We start from the raw sequence: 18353 nt of genomic DNA, 5'->3' as shown, positions 1-18353 counted from the left end.
GGTACCTGCAATTGCGAGGAGAATTTCATCTCGGGGCCGGGTGAAATTTGCATGGACGACCTTACAGGGAGCTGGGCGATTTTGATGGTGGCACCTCTTCCCAGTCTCTGCCTGTCCAAATGCCCCATGAACTGCAGCAGAAAACCCCTTGGCACATCTGTGGACTAAGGAATACAATCTGAGCAATGAGGGACATTTTCCTATTCTAAAGCTACTGGTGGGATATCGAGGATTACACTCTCGTGGAATTGAGGGGCATTTATTTTATTTCACAACTGGCACTATTTTCAGCCATCTAAGTGGCCTTCCTTTGTGATAGCACCTTCTACATCTACAGGAGACCTTGATGTTGTGACAGCTAGCGTTATGCTTCACTGCCACAGGAAGGAAACAGTCCAGTTGATTTGAAGCTCACATGGGCAGCAAAATTACAGCAAGTAGATATAATTACCATGGAAACACTAAGGAGCAGCAGTGGGTCACCTGGCCCCTTGTCCGCCCCACCATTTGGTGTGTTCATGACTGCTCTCTTATTAAGTGATGGAGCAGAGAAATAAGTAAACAGCCCCTTGGCCCAATCAAATCCGCACTGACCATCAAGCATCTACTTACATTAATCCTACTTTGATTCTTTTTAATCCTTACCACATCACTCTCTTCTCCAGGCCCCTTCTCCTCGTGTCAGTTCCTCATAGCCTTCCATTACTAATCTTTCAAAAACTTCTCTCCCTTCTCTTTAAATACCCTCCAGTGATCCAGCCCTTGCCACCTTCTCAGGGTACAGAATTCCAGAGACTCACAACCCTCTGAGAGAAGCAGTTGATTGAGCCATAAACACTGGCACTTCTTTTACAGGTCACCATGGGATCTTTTACTCCCTCGGGAGGGCAGATTGAGCAACAGCTCCACAAGGAATCTGAAAGGAAGAGCCTGTAAAGGTGCTGTGATAAGAATGCCACCTTTGGCTGAGAGTTGGCTTCAGTCATATCACAGCAACTTTCTACAAAGTATAAGTTGCAGGACTGATAACCAAATTCAAAAATGTCCTCTGTAAATCTGTTCATTTTCCCCACAAACCTGCCTGACTACTGGATATTCTCAGAATACCCTGTTTGACCCTGAAATATCAATGGAAGGATAGCTTTTATTTAAAGAGTCTGTGGGGAGCTTTTAACTCTCCTGGGAGAGGGTCCAGAAAAGTAGGTTCATCTCAAGTGGAAAATGAAGGATTTATGTTGTAAACTAATTTCCCTTGGGTTGCTACTATTTTTTATTTTGTGTAAGGCCATGTTGTCTTACTGTCATTGAATGTTCTTGACAGTCCCTTCCATGGAGTAGATGATTAGGATAAGCTGGTGAAGTGATTCCTGGCTGGATTTCAGCTCCACATACCCCTTCCAGAATGTGGCAATTTCCCCAGTGATTATAAGCTCTTGATAAGCATACTGGAAGAAACCTGCTAAAGCAGTCTCAGATTCAAGAACAGTTTCTTTTTTGCTGTTATCAGACTCCTAAATGGATCTCTCACTGGCAGAAGATTTTTAACTATACTTTTCTGTATGCCCTGCATGCTGTTTTTGTACTCTTTTCTACACCCTGCCCTATTTGATTTGTTCTCACATGACTTCCTGCACTATTTATTTGTTTACTTTTTAAAAATAAAAACATGTTAATATTGCACTATCTGCCGAGATGTTGATTTGCCTGGATAATATGCAAAATGTCTCTTGATAATTGGTGACGATAAAATAATCCAATTCAATTCAGTAAGGGAGACTGTTGTGCATTTTGTGCATTGCATTCATGGATGGTTTTGGGAGATAAAGGAGGGTGGATGTATAGAATAGGATTATAGAGTTATACAGCAAGATAAAAGACCCTTCAATTGTGGACAATACACAAACAGGTCACACAGCAGCCATAGGAAGTAAAGGGTAACCAATGTTACTCGCCTGGGCCCTTTGTCAGGTAGAATCAAAAACAGGCAGGCATCTGAATTAAAAAGGTGAGAGGGGAGGGAGGAGGAGAGGAGAAAAGGGTCCTCCCCAATCATGCCAACCTTCGGGCACCCATTTATTGTCCCATTTTATTCCCTTCATATTCCCCACAGCTCTGACCAAATTTTACCACTGACTGTCACACTGGGGGGGGGGGGGGGAAAGAATTTACAGCAGCAAATTAACCAACCCATTCATTTATGGGAGGAGAGAGGAAATGCACATAGTCTCTGGAAGTACTGCAAACTCCACATGGGTAGGAGATCAGGGTTGAACTCAGGTCACTGGACCTGTGAGGCAGCTGCTCTAGTAGTTGTACCACTTGCAGACCTTCCTTACAGGAGGTATTGCAGCAAGCTGCAAGTATAGTGTGTTACTGGCCCACTGGCTGACTGCATCAATTGAAGGATAGGCTAGTTGCCTGTGAAATTGTTTTTTAAAGAATTTGCATTCCTAAACTTGACTTCAGAAAGATGTGGAGCAATTTATAGCCAGGAATTATGGTCAAACATTACCCGCAGTAACACAGAAATGCTTACATACATGCACAGGAACAGTTTTGGAGTAAAATAAGTGTCATTAATATTACTCTGTCAGGAACTGTGGTCCCACAACTCTACTATGAGCTGTGAACATAATCTAAGGAGGCATTTCAGTGTCGGAACCAGTATTAGTGATGCATTGTTAGCTGTGCCAGTGTTTTTTTTAAAATGTCTTTAAATTTAGCCCAAATTAGATTGGGGAGGGAGAGAGAAAGAGAGAGAGAGAAAGACAGGAAAGTAGAAATCAGAAAAAGAAAGAGGAGCAGGGATAGGAGGGGCAAATAGAGAGGAAAAAAAGCAGAGAGATTAGAGAATAAACAATTAGAGAGGCTGCAGGAGGAATAGGGAAAGAGAGGGGGGATACTGGGAGTATGTGATTGAGAGAGAGGGAGGGAGAGAGTGGTAATAAGGATAAAGAAATCAGAGAGGATTGGAGGCAGAGAAAGACTACATGGAGAGAGGGGCAAGCAAAGAAAGAGAGAGGAGAAAGGCAGGAAGAGAAAAAGTTGTAGGGATTGAGGAAGACTGGGAGAGTGAGTGTGTGCAGTGAGTTCAGTTGAATGTATTAGATTCTGTGAAATATGCAGAAAAAACTAGAATAATCTTTTCATGTCCTAGATGATCATCCTCTCTTGATAGTTTCATATTTACAAACTTGAGATGATCTAAAATTTGAAATAAAAGCATATAATTCTGGAAGTGCTGTTGAACTCCAATAAAACGTTCTTACATGGACACTAAGCACTAAGTTTACCATCATCCCTGTGCTCTCACCACACCTTATTCATAAAACATTCCTGAGTCTAAGAAACCTCTGAGATATAGACAGCGAGTCAGACAGAATCTGTGGAGAGAGATACAGAGTTCACGTTTCAGTCAATGGCCCTTCATTTTTTTCAGATTTACAGCATCTGCTGTATTTTGGCAGCTGAAACCTCTTGAGATAGCTATGCTCCTGTACAGATTACCACTTCTGATTTCAATCTTTTCACCAGGGGCAACCATGCTTTCACACCCAGAATTCTCTTCTGAAGCTTTGTTTCCTCAAAATCCCACCTTAAAATGTTTGACTTACACCAAGCTTTTGGCCACCTGCCCTATTAACTTCTTATTCACAGCAAGACTCTTCACAAGCAAAATTTGACATGGTACTGAGATGGCTTGTAAAAGAATCTTTTAAAAGAGGAATAAGACATTTTGGAAGGAACTTCCAGAACTTAGCTGAAGATGCAGCCATGATTAAAATTGTAGCTGTCACAAAATTCTGAAATTAAAGGAAATATCCTGGAGGGAGTTGCCATACTTCAGAGTTTAAATTTGTGGGCTGTGGGGTGGTCACAGCTTGAGTTTATCATTCTTCATCTTCTGTCCCTGAGGTAACATTTAATTTCACCTTCCAAATCTTGAGGAGAATTAGGGTGAGAGAACAAAGGACATAAACAAGCAAATTGGGTCTAACAAAATGTCTGTACTGAAAGCATTACAAGAGAACTTTAGTCACAACAGTTTTAGTTTGATGCTGGAGCTGTGAAGGAGGCTCCAAGTCCTCCAGTTTGACCTTTCCTGGTTGTCATTCCAATACACTGTGCAAATGATTTATGCTTTTGACCACATTATTGATTGAGTGCACTAAATTTTTCAGATTACTGTACTGAAGAGAGTATATTCTACAGAGACCAAACAAAAGAGTCAATCCCAAAGTGATATCATGTTCAGCATGAAGCCGCTCCACTTAATGCTTTCTTTCAGTGAGAATTTATGGACTGGTAATACTATTATATTATTACATTACATTAACTTACGCTATTGAGTTAAAAAGCCCTTGGTAGTTCTTAATTTTTAGGTAGAGGGTGAGTTTTTTAATATCAGAAGTACTTGAAATAATAAACTAGCTAAAGCCCAACAGCTGAAACTTGCAAAATAAATTCTGATTCCCACCAGGGGAGATTACAAGGGTCATGTGAGCATAGTAAGTATTGGAAAATCAGGGAATGAGAGGTTAGAGTGCATACCTGTATGGAAGGAAATTTAAACAGGCTTCTTTAATGGAATAAAACTGTTTTACACTCTGGCTGAATGTCCACTACATTCAGCATCTGGGTAAATTGCTGAGCTTGTACTTTGACCCAGAAATATCTCTCCTATCATGTCTCTCATGTCTGCAGTGAATTGCTTCATTTTGGGGTTTTTTTTAAAAAGAACATGCACTTATATGGTACATTAAACAGTCTTGCACCACTTCCAAGTATTCCTTAATCATCTTAAAGTCATTATCGTGATATAAAAAAGATAGTACAATTATTTTGGAACAACTTTTTTTTTTGTCTGTGGTGTATTAACATTACAGCCACTTTGCAAAGAGTTTTTGCTTCCCCCAACAGTTATCAGGCTCTTGAACCTCCCCATATTACCCTAACCCTTACCACAAACTACTCCAGGGCTACCAAAAGATCAGTCACACTCTTTGCACTAAATGTAACAATGAATATTTATTTATCAGCCTTCTATTATCTCGTTTTCTGTCTGATGGCATTTTGTAGTAATTGTTGATGGTTTATTGAACATACCTGTGTGGCAGAAGCAAATAAGAGTTTCAGTGCCTCTGGACATTGTTCTAATATATATGACAATAAACTCTTACCAAGTTATATGAGGAGATTTTAACACCAGTGACCAAAGATAGAGTGAATATGGAGTTTCTTAATAAAACTTTTGAAATATATGGTACAGATGGAAACCATTTGACCCCAGATGTCTATGCTATCCAAAAGTGGACTTTGGATCAATCCTTCCCAGCTCGCTCTCCATAGACTCTTCAAGAACTCATCCAGATGTTTTTAAATGTAGTGAGAGTTTCAGGCTCTATCATTTTCTCAGGCAGCTAGTTCCAGACCACCAGCATGTACTCATTGAAATAGATATTCTTATTTTTCCACTTAACCTTTCACCATTCATTCAAATGTATGCCTATAAAAAGAGATGGGGGGGGGGGATAGTATTGAGTCATGGAAGGATACAACATGGAAGCAATCCTTTTGCCCCACCGAATCCACACTGACTTTAAGCATCTGTTTATACACAACACTGATGCAAAACATCTGTGAGAAGAATCTACTCTTATTGAAAATCAAAGAACCTACAGATGCTGGAAATCTGAAACAAAGTCGAAAAGGCAGGAAAAGCTCAGTAAGTCAAGCAGCATCAGTAGAAAGAGTAACAGTTAATATTTCATGTCTGTGACCTTTCTTGCCTCAAGGTTTTGATGAAGGGTTGAAGACCCAAAATGTTGACTGATTCCCTTTCCCTGAATGCATCTAATCTGCTGAGTGCTTTCAGTATTTTCTGTTTTGTTGCTGCTCTAACTGGTATCAAGACAAATTGCCCCTTCCTTAGAGTTTGTTTCATCATTGCTAATTCTCGCAGTGATAACCTTGGAAGCCCAGCCACCAAGTAGTACTGCAGGATTAATCATGATTACTGATATTTAAGATTATGTCAAAGAATAGTGAAAGGGATCCTCCAAGTGATCTCAAAATACCAATTTTCGGTTATGAGGAGGTGGTGCCTTTCTTGACTGTGTTTGACCTGAAGTCATGGGGCTTCTTGTGGTCCACAGTCAATGCTGAATGAAAGCCTGGTAGTACAGCATAGTGGTGAAGCTAGTGGAGCTACTTCCTAATAGTGCCTAAGACCTGGGTCCATTCCTGACACTCGGTGCTATTTGTGTGGAATTTGTACATTCTTCCTGTGATTATAAGTGTCTTCTCTGAGCACTCCAGTTTCTGTGGACATGCCAAAGGTGTTCCAGTTGTTAGGTTATAAAATATCCCTAGATATTTTGTGGCAAGTGGTAGAATCTGTGAGATGTTGAAAAGAATGTGGGAAGAATAAAGAATGTAATTTTGGATTAATTGAATCTCAGTTGAACTCTACTATGGCACAAAATGGAGTAAATGGATGGATTCCCATCAGGGAAATTCATGGTGTGACCTGAAAAATACTTTCTTTGTGGGAATTTATAGCTGAGAGAAATTGGCTGGTCAATGGCAAGTTCATCCTCATGAGGAATATTAGCTGGTCACAAAGTGGGATTAACTGCACTTCTATGAAAATTGCATCCTATCATTTAACCTCGTGATTTTATGCAATTAAGTGATACACTGATATAATATGCAATGATATCGGAAGAGGAGAGGGATGGGGAAGGCCATCTAAGAGAAAGCAAAGAGATGAGATGGAAAAGATACCACAGCTCCTTATTCTGCCAAGCTTCCTCAGGTCTTAGGGAGCTACTTGTTGGAGGGATTCGTCACATTTCCAATGCTTTAAAGAAAACACTTTTTAAAACCCATGAGGCTCAATCCTTTCTGGCTTATCCTAAAATGGAGAAGTGAGTCCTGATGGTTTTAATCGCAGGTCTTCTTTTCATTGACGAGTTGGTGTTCCTTGAAAAATAGTGGAAATATGCAGCAATAATATGGTGGTGTTTACCTTGCTCTGTGTGTTGAGACAATGTGCTGTCGGATCTGGGGTGAGAAGACATGCTGTGTTTACCTTCCCTGATTTGGTCAGCTGTTGAAATGAATAAGAGCTTAGTTAGAACAAGCAAACATTTGCCTTCTCTTCCATAATGCTGTTTTTTTTTCACATTGCATAGACTGGAACATAAATCTTTCCCCTGCGTCAAACAAATAAACCTTAGAGCCAAGACGGGCCCTCACAGGACATCAGGCCAGCTTGTATGACCCACACCTCCTCCCTAGTCTGTGCGAAAGAAAGCAACCACAATCCATCTCAAATAAAAGAGACACAGCACTAAAACGGTTGAGTGAGAAACAATAAAGGCCTATCATTCCTCCTGTGAACTAGCCTCTGACTAACTATCTGCCATACAAATGACTTCCTACCCATTGTGTTGGCTACAAAATGGAATATAGAAATGATCCGCAGCTGAATAGTGAATGAGACCAATAGTTACAGCCTGAGTGAGCTTGTAACTAGTGCTAATCAACGGGTGTCGCAGCACAGGGATATGAACATGAAAAATTTCGGCAAAATAAGTCTAGAGATTTATTATGAGGGGTGATGTTTTTGGACATAAAGAACATTTCAAGATGTTGATTTGATTTGGATTGAATGTGTGCAATAATGCTTTCTTTAAAATAAAAGTTCAGAATTTAAATCACTGCAATGAAATGGTTGAACAATTTGTTGTAATGGCTCTTTATTTATTGTCATGTGTACTAAGATGTAGTGAAAAGCTCTGTCTTACAGGTTATTCAAGCAAGTCAACCCATACTTAAGTAGAACAATTTGTGCAATAAATGCAACAAAAATGCAGGGTATAGCTTTACAGCAAGTAGGAGGTTGATAATGAATGGAAGAAGATCTGCAAGGAGCAACTCCTAAAATGTCATCACATCTCAGTGACATATTTTAAATACTGGTTAAATGCACATGTCAGGTTCGATGAAACATTGATAATGATACCCCACATTTCAGTATCTGCAATTTCTTGTGTCTCTGGCATTGCAACTAACTTTTAAAAATCGTTATTGCGGAGGATTCAGAATGACTTTTATTGCAAAACTTCTAATGCAAGTCCAACCTCCCCTTTGTCATCTGCATTGAGATGTTGCGTATTAAAGGCACACTTTTAGATGAAAGTTGCTGATCAGTTGGCTTTATCTCTCGATTTTCTGAAAATCCATCCCTGTCAAAAGCATTGTAGCTGATGATGTGGGAACATTGAGAGTGCGGAAGTCTTAGAATAAGGGGTAGGCCATTTAGGACGGAAATGAGGAGAAATTTCTTCACTTCGGGGTAATGAATCTTTGGAAACCTCTACTCAGGAGGGCAGTGGAGAGTCAGGCACTGATCTTATTCAAAATAGTGACTGAGAGAGTTCTGGATATTCAGGCCTACAAGGATATGGGGCAAAGGCTGGAAAATGGATATGAGACAGAAGATCAGCCATGATTTCAATGATCGGCAGAGCAGGCTCAGTGTCTATTTCTGCTCCTGTTTCTGTTGTTCTTATTCACTTAATATCATAGTATTTTTTTACTTGTCATTTGAGTGAAGAACTCTTTCTAAAAATAGTTTTGCAGTTCTTTAACGGAAGATTTTAAACAGCAAATACATGTGCATCTCTATTTATATTTGCATATACAGGCTTTTGTGGTGATGTTTGTACAGCTGTATATCAAACACCCTAGGCCAGGACTGCTCTGTCGGCCCACTTACATTTTCCCAAAGCAGCCGATTGGATTCGGACACCAGAGAGCCATCTCATGAGGTAGAGTCGGTTCTGTGTGGGTTCATGGGTTAATTTACCACTGTAAATGTTCCAGTTCTGACAAAAGAGTGGAGGGTATATGGAACGAGCTGCTAAAGGAAATGGCAAAGGTGAGCATACTTAAAACATCTAAAATACATTAGACTGTCTTGATTTTGTAAAAGGCACTGCAAAAATCCCTGTTTTGCAAGAATATTATATGATTAAATTAAACTGAGCCACATGAGAAATGATTGAATGAAAAGTTTATTAAATACACAAGTTCAATATGGAAATACAATGAAAGAAAGGAAAGTGAAAAGGAGTTTTGACAAAAATGGACATTGGGAATGAATGTCAAAAAAAACAATCTTTCTTTGGAAAGTAATAACTCAGCCAAGTCATAACGCTCAAAGGGAAATAGCTTTGGCTTATTAGAGGCTACTCCATGGCATCCACTCTTCATCAGAAAGCATAAAATTCCATCCGTTAACAAGGAAGGAAATGCAGACTTTTAGGATCCCACCAGCTCCATATTTATGTCCAAATTTCACACCACTTTCTGTCCCAATGTCAGGCATTGCTGCATAATGTGGTTTGGAACTTTTACCCAGCAACTGCTGTAACTGCCTTCATCATACAGACTGTGGACATGCAAGGCAACAGTTCAGCACTATCTTTTTGAAGGCAATCAGACATTCATTCACTGCCTTTTTCTACAGCAGATTATTTTGAAAAATTGCTGATGTGTGATATCATTATGCAATATAATTTTCTTAATTTCTTCAAGGATCATTGTGACAGAAAACTTGGTCAAAAATATTGGCGTTTGAAGAGAAAACAGAAAGCTAGGATGATCGATTTACAGATGGAAGGAGACCATTCAGTTCAAAATCTCTATCCATGCTGGTCAAAAATGAGCTTTAATTTATTCTCACTTGTCAATAGTCTTTTCAGTTATGACTTCACTGACCCATTCCCCCACCAAATCCTTGGCTTGAGAACAAAAGAGGACACCATGCACGTGGAGGCTAAACACCCCATTGGAACTGTACTAGTCTTCCTGAGGACTTTCCCATTTCCTGATTTTTTTTTTCTCTCATTGTAACTCTGTGCTCCTTTGTCTTGGTATTTTTCCACAAACCTCTTCCAAAATTTGTCATTGAATCTACTTCTATCTCTCCTTCAGGCAAGCGTTTCACATTGTAAATTATTTTTCATTCTCTGCATAAAACAAAGTCTGCAGGGAAAAAATATCCTCACACATCTAATTCTCTTGCCTGTCACCTTAAAGCTGTTTCCCTCTGGTTACTAATCCCCTGTCCCTTTAATTCATTTCTCATTTGTTTAGCATTTGATTTTCCCGTTAAAGTTAAAATATTACCATTGTTACTCTTTTGCAAATGTTTAAATTCAAAATATTGCCAGAATGTGATGACTTATTGCGAGTTGCCTGGATTGCACACAAAACTAAGTTTGTTCCACTCTATCTCAGTACTCGTGACAACAAATGTAAACATTTTTCTCAAATTCCCTTTTCACCCTCTTTGTTCAATGGAAGTATCTTACCTTCTTCAGTCTTCCTTCAGAAGTGAAGCCCCTCGTCCTTGATACCACTCTGATGGAAGGTCACCAATCTGAATGGTTAAGACCATAAGACCATCAGGTAAAGGAGCAGAATTTGGCCATTTGTCCAATTAAGTCCACCTACCATCATTGCTGAGTTACTATTTTTGTCAACCTCTTTCTCCTCCATTCTCCCCATAACCCTTGATTCATTTTCTTGATCAAGAAACTCTATTTCCCTCTTCATAGATGCTACCTGACCTGCCAAGCATTTCCAGCATTTTCTTCAATTATTTCAGGCATCAGCATGTGTCTTGTTTTTAGATTTTGACCATTTTGACCATTCACATTTATTTTAGAACTTTAAATTCCCAAAACTTGAGTTCATTCATAGATCCTTAAACTAATTACATGTTTGTGATCATTTCCAAGGTAACTTACTTTGCACCTTTGGCCATCCATTGAGGAGAAACAGCAATCAGAGAGGCATGTAGGATGGACAAACACAACCTGATCATCCTGTGTATGTCTCAAGGTAGATATGTGGCAAGGAATGTGTCAGTGAAAAGTTCTGTTTCCCAAGGAGGCTCCACCAGGAGGGTCTAACAGGCTCCATGTTCTCCATCTGTACAGGTTTGATAGTTGCTATTACCTCACAGATATCCAGAAAACAAGACCAATAAAATGTTCCAATTCATAGGATCTCATTAAATTTCCTTATATCCTCGCTACTTCCCATTACCCTTGAGAAGTCCTTCTCACAAGCTCATATTTGACAAGATTTTTGGCAGAAATGGGTGTTTCTTTCTGTACCATTCAGATACATTTAAGTATGGTTGCTTTAGAGCAGTGGTTCCCAACCTTTTACTTTCCACTCACATACCACTTTAAGTATTCCCTATGCCATGTGTTTTGTGATTAATAAGGGATTGCTTAAGGTGGTATGTGGGTGGAAAGAAAAAAATTGAAAACCACTGTTTTAATCATTCCAAATTGATTTGTTATGTGCCCAGTTTCGTCACTCCAAAGGAAATGGGCCCAATGACAATTTTTCTCAAGCAAAGTATTTCAGTAATAATTGGGTCTAGAGCAGTGATTCTCAACCTTCCCTTCCTACTCACATCCCACCTTAAGCAATCCCTTACTAACCACAGAACACTTCTGGCATAAGGAATACTTAAAGTGGTAGGTGAATGGAATGTAAAAGGTTGGGAACCACTGCTTTAGTGGAATAACTATATCATGCATGGTTCCTTTATGTGCTAATAATCCTTGGTGGAGCTCAGTTTCTGCGAGCTCACACCCTTATCTTTTTCAATGGCTTGACATTCATATTTCTCCCTGCGAACCAGTTCAACATGCTTTTATTATATTGACAGTCTTTTACACATCTCGCTTATGACTATTCAAACCTTCATCTGATTGTAAATGAGTTGCAATATTCTTTCCTAGTTTACAGGCTATTTTAAAAGAACTATTTATAAAGCAGAGTTCCTTCATGCTGTTCAATACTACCTTCATTTATATTACAGTAATTATATTTTGAAGTACTTTCAAAATGTGGTTCATTCAAAGGCCACATTAACTATATCCCTTTTATAAAGATAAACTACTGTCTTCATTAATTTCTAAGACAGTCTGTTCTGTTTAGTGCATAATAATAAAAGTAATTTTCATTTCTGCGTCTAGTTTACAGTCTTCATGCACAGAGCAGATGTATGAAGTAGATTAATTGCCCCATTTTCATTTATACAAATAGTAATTTGTTAATTGTTTATCTAAACAGGTTGCTTTTTTAACAGCTCATTATTCACTAACTAGTCCAATATCATTGGTACTGTCATTCCTCAAACTTATATAAGCTGTCGTGTTTCGTGAAGGGTTGCATGAGATATATGGTGTAGAAACAGGTTATCTGGCTCAAATAGACCTTGCTAGCATCTTTGCCCTTCTTCTGCCCCTCCCAGGAACTAGATACCAGAAGAAGTGGTGAAAGTGGGTGTGATGGTAATGTTTTAAATACTTTTAGAAAGGTATGCGGATAGAAAAGGTTGAGAGAGAGAGAGAGAGAGAAAGAGAGAGATGGCCTGAATGCAAGCGAATTGTACTAGCTTGTGTAGACCAACACACAAAAGCATGCAAGAAACTTAGCAGGTTATGCAGCATCCATAGGAAGCAAAAAGCAATTGACATTTCAGTCTTGAACCCATTCTCAGGAGTACCAAAAATCAGACTGAGGCCAAAATAAAAGGTTACAGTGGTGTGGGAGGTGGAGGGAGGAGGGGTGGGGGTGGGGGGAGGGGAAGAGGGACAAAGGCTAAAAGGTCATAGGTGGAAGGGTACAAGAGAAAACTGAGGTGGTAGATGGAGAGTGCAGGAGGCAAAGAAAGAGAGCTCTCTGATAGGAGAAGGGAGGGAAGGAGGTGGGGAAGTGAAGGAATAGACCAGAGGGTTGATGGAAAAAGAGAGACAAGGAGAGGGGTTAACAGAAATTGGAGGTCGATATTAATGCTGTGTGGTCAGAGACTGCTCAGACAGAATATAAGGTGTTGTTCCTCCACTTTGTTGGGTGGCCTAAATTTAGCATTATGCATGGCCATGGACGTGTCAATGTAGCAATGGGATGTGGAATTGAAATGGCTGGCTACTGGGATATCTGTGCTGTTGCAGCAGACAGAGTGCTCAAAGAAGTGATCTCCCACTTTGCGTTCAGTCTCCCTGACGAATAGGATGTCACATTGGGAGCACTGGATACAGTAAATGACCCCTATGGATTCACAGGTGAAGTGTTACTTCCCTTGGAGGGATTGTTTGGGATCTTGAATAGTGGTGACGGATGAGGTGTTAATGAGTGTAGCACTCTTTGTGGTCACAGGGGCAGGTACCAAGGGGCGATTGGTGGGAAGGGATAAGTGGATGAGGAAGAAAACATAGTTAGCATGGACAAGTTGTGCTGTAAAGTACCAAAATATTATGGCCCCTTTTTTCTCTGCATTGTCTTTCTCCTTCTCTCTCGTGCTTGTCTAGATTCTCTTAAAATGCATCAATGGCATTTGCCTCAACTATTCAGACAAATGGGACTAACTCCTTTGGAAAACTGGGTTGGCATAAATGAGCTTGGCTGGAGAACCTCTTTCTGCACTTCTTCCAAATGAGGGAATAGAGTCCTTGTGGGAAAGCCAGAGGTTCACAGGGAGTACATAAAAAGGGAATACAGTGCAGATGGCACTGGAGTTTGGGATTGAACCTGGGTCACTGGAGGGTGAGACAGGAAGTCTACCAATTTCATCAATGTGTCGCTCACATTTTGTGTACAAACTGCATACTCAGTCACCTTGAAGTGAATCTTGCTTGATGTTGAAGTGAATCTTTTTTGATGTTGCAACTGAATTTTGAATCATGTTTTTGATCTAACACAATGATAGAATTCCTAGGTTGACAGTTCCAAGTGAAGATATTTCTCCTCACCTCCTATTTGGTTTAACCTGTACACTGAGGTACTGATCCTTGGTTATCGACTCTTTTGCCAAGGCAAACTTCCTCTTCTCATCCAGCCTGTCAAGAAAATTAAGAATGTTATGAGTTTGATGAGAATGAGTTCAACCTCTCATTATCTGAACTTAAACCATTCATTTCTGAGACCAGCATTTTTTTTCTTTGATCTCAGATTTATTACATTTAGTTCCTTAAATTTATATTTCTGGATGCTATGATGAGATTGAACTCATGTCTCACCCAAAATCTTGCTAATCCAGTCACCACGGGACTAACATTTCATGTCTCCATTATAACTCTTTGCATCAGAAACTTTACAATCAACAGTTAATCAAAGATAAATGCATCTTTGGACAGCAGAGCTGAACATATGTGAATATTTTGCTCTGTGGCTCTATTCACCTCCACATATTTAATTTTGTAGAAGTCAATGTATTTCTCATTTTAACTACTTTTAAGTATACTTAATAATACAAGACAAGTCCTGCATTAAATGGAACACAATATAATTGTTATGTTTTAAGAATAATTATAGTTTATGTGTAACTAAATATAACTGAGACATAAGAAAAATGTATGAACTATTTAAAAACACTTCAACACTGGGAGATGTGGAAGCAGAACATACTAGATTTCTCCTGCTTTCCAAGTAAATCAGGTCCTCAGTGAGTCATAGGCTAACCATATGCTGCCTGTTTGAAAACAGCCAGTGCCCCAGCCATCAATCATTCTCTCTGGGCCCTTGCATGATGTTGAAAGAGAGAGGTAAGGGAACGTAAAAGAGACCCTGGACCTGGAGTTAACCAACATTTCTAGTGCTCTGGTAATATTTGTAATGCAAATTCTGTGCCTTCTCAAGGATGAACATGGAAGTCAATATTGCCAGCCATCACTCCATCTCCCCAGTAGGCCATTACACCAGTCTCATTGCCAATAAAAGGACTCTTCTTTCTTCTGTGACTTTCCTTATCCCTTTAAATACTTTTCTGAGTGCCCTCATTGGTTCTGCAATGATCTAGTACAGAAAGTTCCTTTTATATGAGGCAATTCAAAGATAATCATAATCTACTGTGCACTGGTACAATTTAAACAATCCCCAAGCCCTGTATTAGAAGTTTCAGTGCTGGGTGTTCAATCTTTCCTTAACCCTTTTCAATCCCTATGTATTTAGGGATTTAGCATTTTAAAGTCTAATTTTAAATTAGACTTTCCCTGTTACAGCCCAAAAGCCAGTGAAACATCCATTTGTGCTACATCCACATAACCAGCAGGAGAAGTAACTTGTTCTTGTTCAAAGTTATTTGTTACAATTGCTTTCAGGCTGGCATGGTTTGTCTAGCGGTTAGTGTGACGCTATTACAGTGCCAGTGACCCAGGTTCAAATACAAAGCTGTCTGTGAAAGTTTTTATGTTCTCCCCATACCTGCGTGGGTTTCATTTGGGTATTTCGGTTTCCTCCACCATTCAAAATGTACTGGGGTCGTAGATTAATTGGGGGTATTTGGGTGGCAAAGGATTGTGGGCCAGAAGGGCCTGTTATCATGCTGAATGTTAAGAATTTAAAAGCAGATGAATTACATTTACATCCCAATACCTATTCTGACTGGACAGTCAATGGCTAATGGATATTATGTCTTGTTTAACTCTAGAAAAATTAGATATGCTATTAAGAATTCAAATACTTAGTTCCAGAAGACATGGGGCCCATTTGTAGACAATTATCATAATCTCAAGATTGAGTTTTGTTCTGGAATTTTGGCGCTGTGTTGTCCTTTCCCAAGTTGGTGTCACTTGATTCATACATAACAACTTTCAACCTTGCTTCGAGGAAAGGATTTGGACATTTTTTTTCTCTCCCTGTCAGTAATGTGCTCTGAATGTCCTTATTATGAGAATATTTGTTAAAAACATGTTGAATCTTGTAGCACATTATATAATTGTACTGTTTAATTGTTTATACTGTAAAATATTAATAAAATATTTTAAAAAGGAATGACATTTATGAAGTGTTTTTGCATCATCTGCAATTTGCAAAGTATCATCTAAAGCGCAGTCAGTCTTTTCATGAAGTGCAATGTGATTGTGACAAGAATCTGTTTTTGTGTGATAGTTAAGGAGTTCCCCAGGATACCAGGGAAAACCCTTGCTCTTCTTCATATGGGGGTTGGGGGGGGGGGCAGGAGAGGGGTGGCATTCTCTACCTCTCTCTTTATCCTGCGCTATATTTTTATACTTCACTCAGAAACCCTGCAACACTACTCTCTACATTATTTGTTTATTTGTTGTTTTTTGTATTCTTTCTTTCTTTGGCTTGGCTTCGCGGACGAAGATTTATGGAGCTGCAGGCTCGTTTGTGGCTGACAAGTCCGATGCGGGACAGGCAGACACGGTTGCAGCAGTTGCAAGGGAAAATTGGTTGGTTGGGGTTGGGTGCTGGGTTTTTCCTCCTTTGTCTTTTGTCAGTGAGGTGGGCTCTGCGGTCTTCTTCAAAGGAGGTTGCTGCCCGCTGAATTGTGAGGCGCCAAGATGCACGGTTTGAGGCGATATCAGCCCACTGGCAGTGGTCAATGTGGCAGGCACCAAGAGATTTCTTTAGGCAATCCTTGTACCTCTTCTTTGGTGCACCTCTGTCTCGGTGGCCAGTGGAGAGCTCGCCATATAACACGATCTTGGGATAGTCCTCCATTCTGGAGATGTGACCTACCCAGTGCAGTTTGATCTTCAGCAGCGTGGATTCGACGCTGTCAGCCTCTGCCATCTCGAGTACTTCATTTTGTATTACTTATTGTACAAATTGACTTGCCCAGAGAGCATGAAAAACAAAGCATTTTACTATACCTCATTACATGGGACAAAATAACAATTCACCTCAATTCAACTCAAACAAGACAGTATCTCTGGCAATGTAGCACTCTCTGGGCACGGCACTATCCAGTCAGAATAGGTATCTATCTGGGTTCAAGTGAGTAAATGTGCAACCTTGTGACTTGGAGGTGGGATTGCAGCCGACAATGGCAGACATCGACTTTTTTCCTTATTTTTGGAAACAGCTAATGAAATTTTAATGAATCATATTTGGAAAACAAAGTCATTCACTAAGTAGCTTGCAGCAAAGAAACAGCTTTCTGTTTGGCATGAAGCTTCAGCCCTTGTGAAATGGTCTGAGTGTTCCTCTTGTCTGGTATGATAATAGATGTCAGCTGCAGATCTGAGTCAAAAGTTCATGGGTTCAAGCTGCACTCCAGAGGCAAAATCCATGCTGACTCAAACACAATGCTGAGGAAGCTCTGCAGCGATGGAGGAGCCAACTCCCAGATGAGAAGTTGAACTGAGACCCAACTCTGCAGTCAAATCTAAATAATCCCTTGGCATGATTTTGAAGGAGGGCATGAAATTGTCCTGGGACCAATGCTTGTCTGTCAGCCAACACCTTAAGTAACAATCATTTTATCTTTCATGTTTGTTGGAGCTTGCAATGAACGTATTAGTCTGCCGAGTTACAACTCCCCTAACTGTAAAACATATTGGATATCTTGACATCACGCAAGGTCTTCGTTTTAGTCTCTTTTTTTTTCTATTGTTTTGTTCCTAAAATTAGATGCAGTTAGGTCACCAGGACAAATGTATCCATACATTCTTTGATACATTTAGCTCTGAGCATATGTATCGTGACTTGAGACATTCCAATAACCTTGGGGTTACAGTGGGACGTTGATGCCCACCACCTTGACTTTTCTAAGCTACGAGCCTGGCCCTGCATATTTTTATGAGTCTTACTGCTCACTTCACCATCGATCAGATGAGGTTACCACCGATTGAGCAGTTTATCCTCCCCTGATGCCAGAACTCTAGTTTATTTTAAAGATAAAACTCTGCTATCAATTAACAATAATACGAGGCTTCACCCTGCCACTTTCCCTTTGTGTCTGAGCAAACAGGGCTACATTTCTCTCCCCCTCACTTGCCTGATAGCTGTGTCAGCTGTTTAATACAATGTTCATGTGTTACAAAGTCACAATTTGAAGATAGATGCAGGTTCAATTAATTATATTGAGGTTAAATTTACAATGGGGTTTAAGATGGGAAGCCAGTTTCAGGGAAGTTACATCTCTACAATGAGGTTACATTTCAGGTGGGAAATTACAAACTTTACATTTTTTTTCCATCCACTTCTCTGTTGTTTAAGCGAATGATCAACATATTGACACACAATGTTATTTAAAAAATTAGACATACACTATGGTGACAAGCCCTTTAACCCACAAGCCTGTGCCATACAATTTGGTTAATTTTGAGATTTGTGGACCACAAATTACCTCCATCATACAGCCACTTAACCCTGTTAATGTACAAGTAACCATTCTGTAGATATGATGAGTAACACAGGCCAAGATACTTTCAAGCTCAGAGTGGAAATCCTTCTGGGTTTCCCAGGTTGTGACACATGATAACTGTATTATGCTCCTTCTATATTAG

General features: G+C 39.7%; 1 long non-coding RNA gene across 1 annotated transcript; it reads right to left on the bottom strand.

The window, feature by feature from the left end:
* Positions 1-7051: 7051 nt before the first annotated feature.
* LOC138752669 (uncharacterized) lies at positions 7052-13931 on the bottom strand. The gene is made up of 4 exons (XR_011350823.1): positions 13851-13931; positions 10386-10453; positions 8786-8926; positions 7052-7111 (listed from the first exon to the last, which is right to left on the bottom strand). It is a non-coding gene; the product is annotated as an uncharacterized lncRNA (long non-coding RNA).
* Between the last annotated feature and the right edge of the window lie 4422 nt (positions 13932-18353).

This window comes from Narcine bancroftii, chromosome 2 (assembly GCF_036971445.1).
Source record: "Narcine bancroftii isolate sNarBan1 chromosome 2, sNarBan1.hap1, whole genome shotgun sequence".
In the NCBI taxonomy this organism is placed as follows: Eukaryota; Metazoa; Chordata; class Chondrichthyes; order Torpediniformes; family Narcinidae; genus Narcine; species Narcine bancroftii.
Note: the sequence above shows the minus strand (reverse complement) of the source record. Positions and strands in the feature narration are given on the sequence as shown.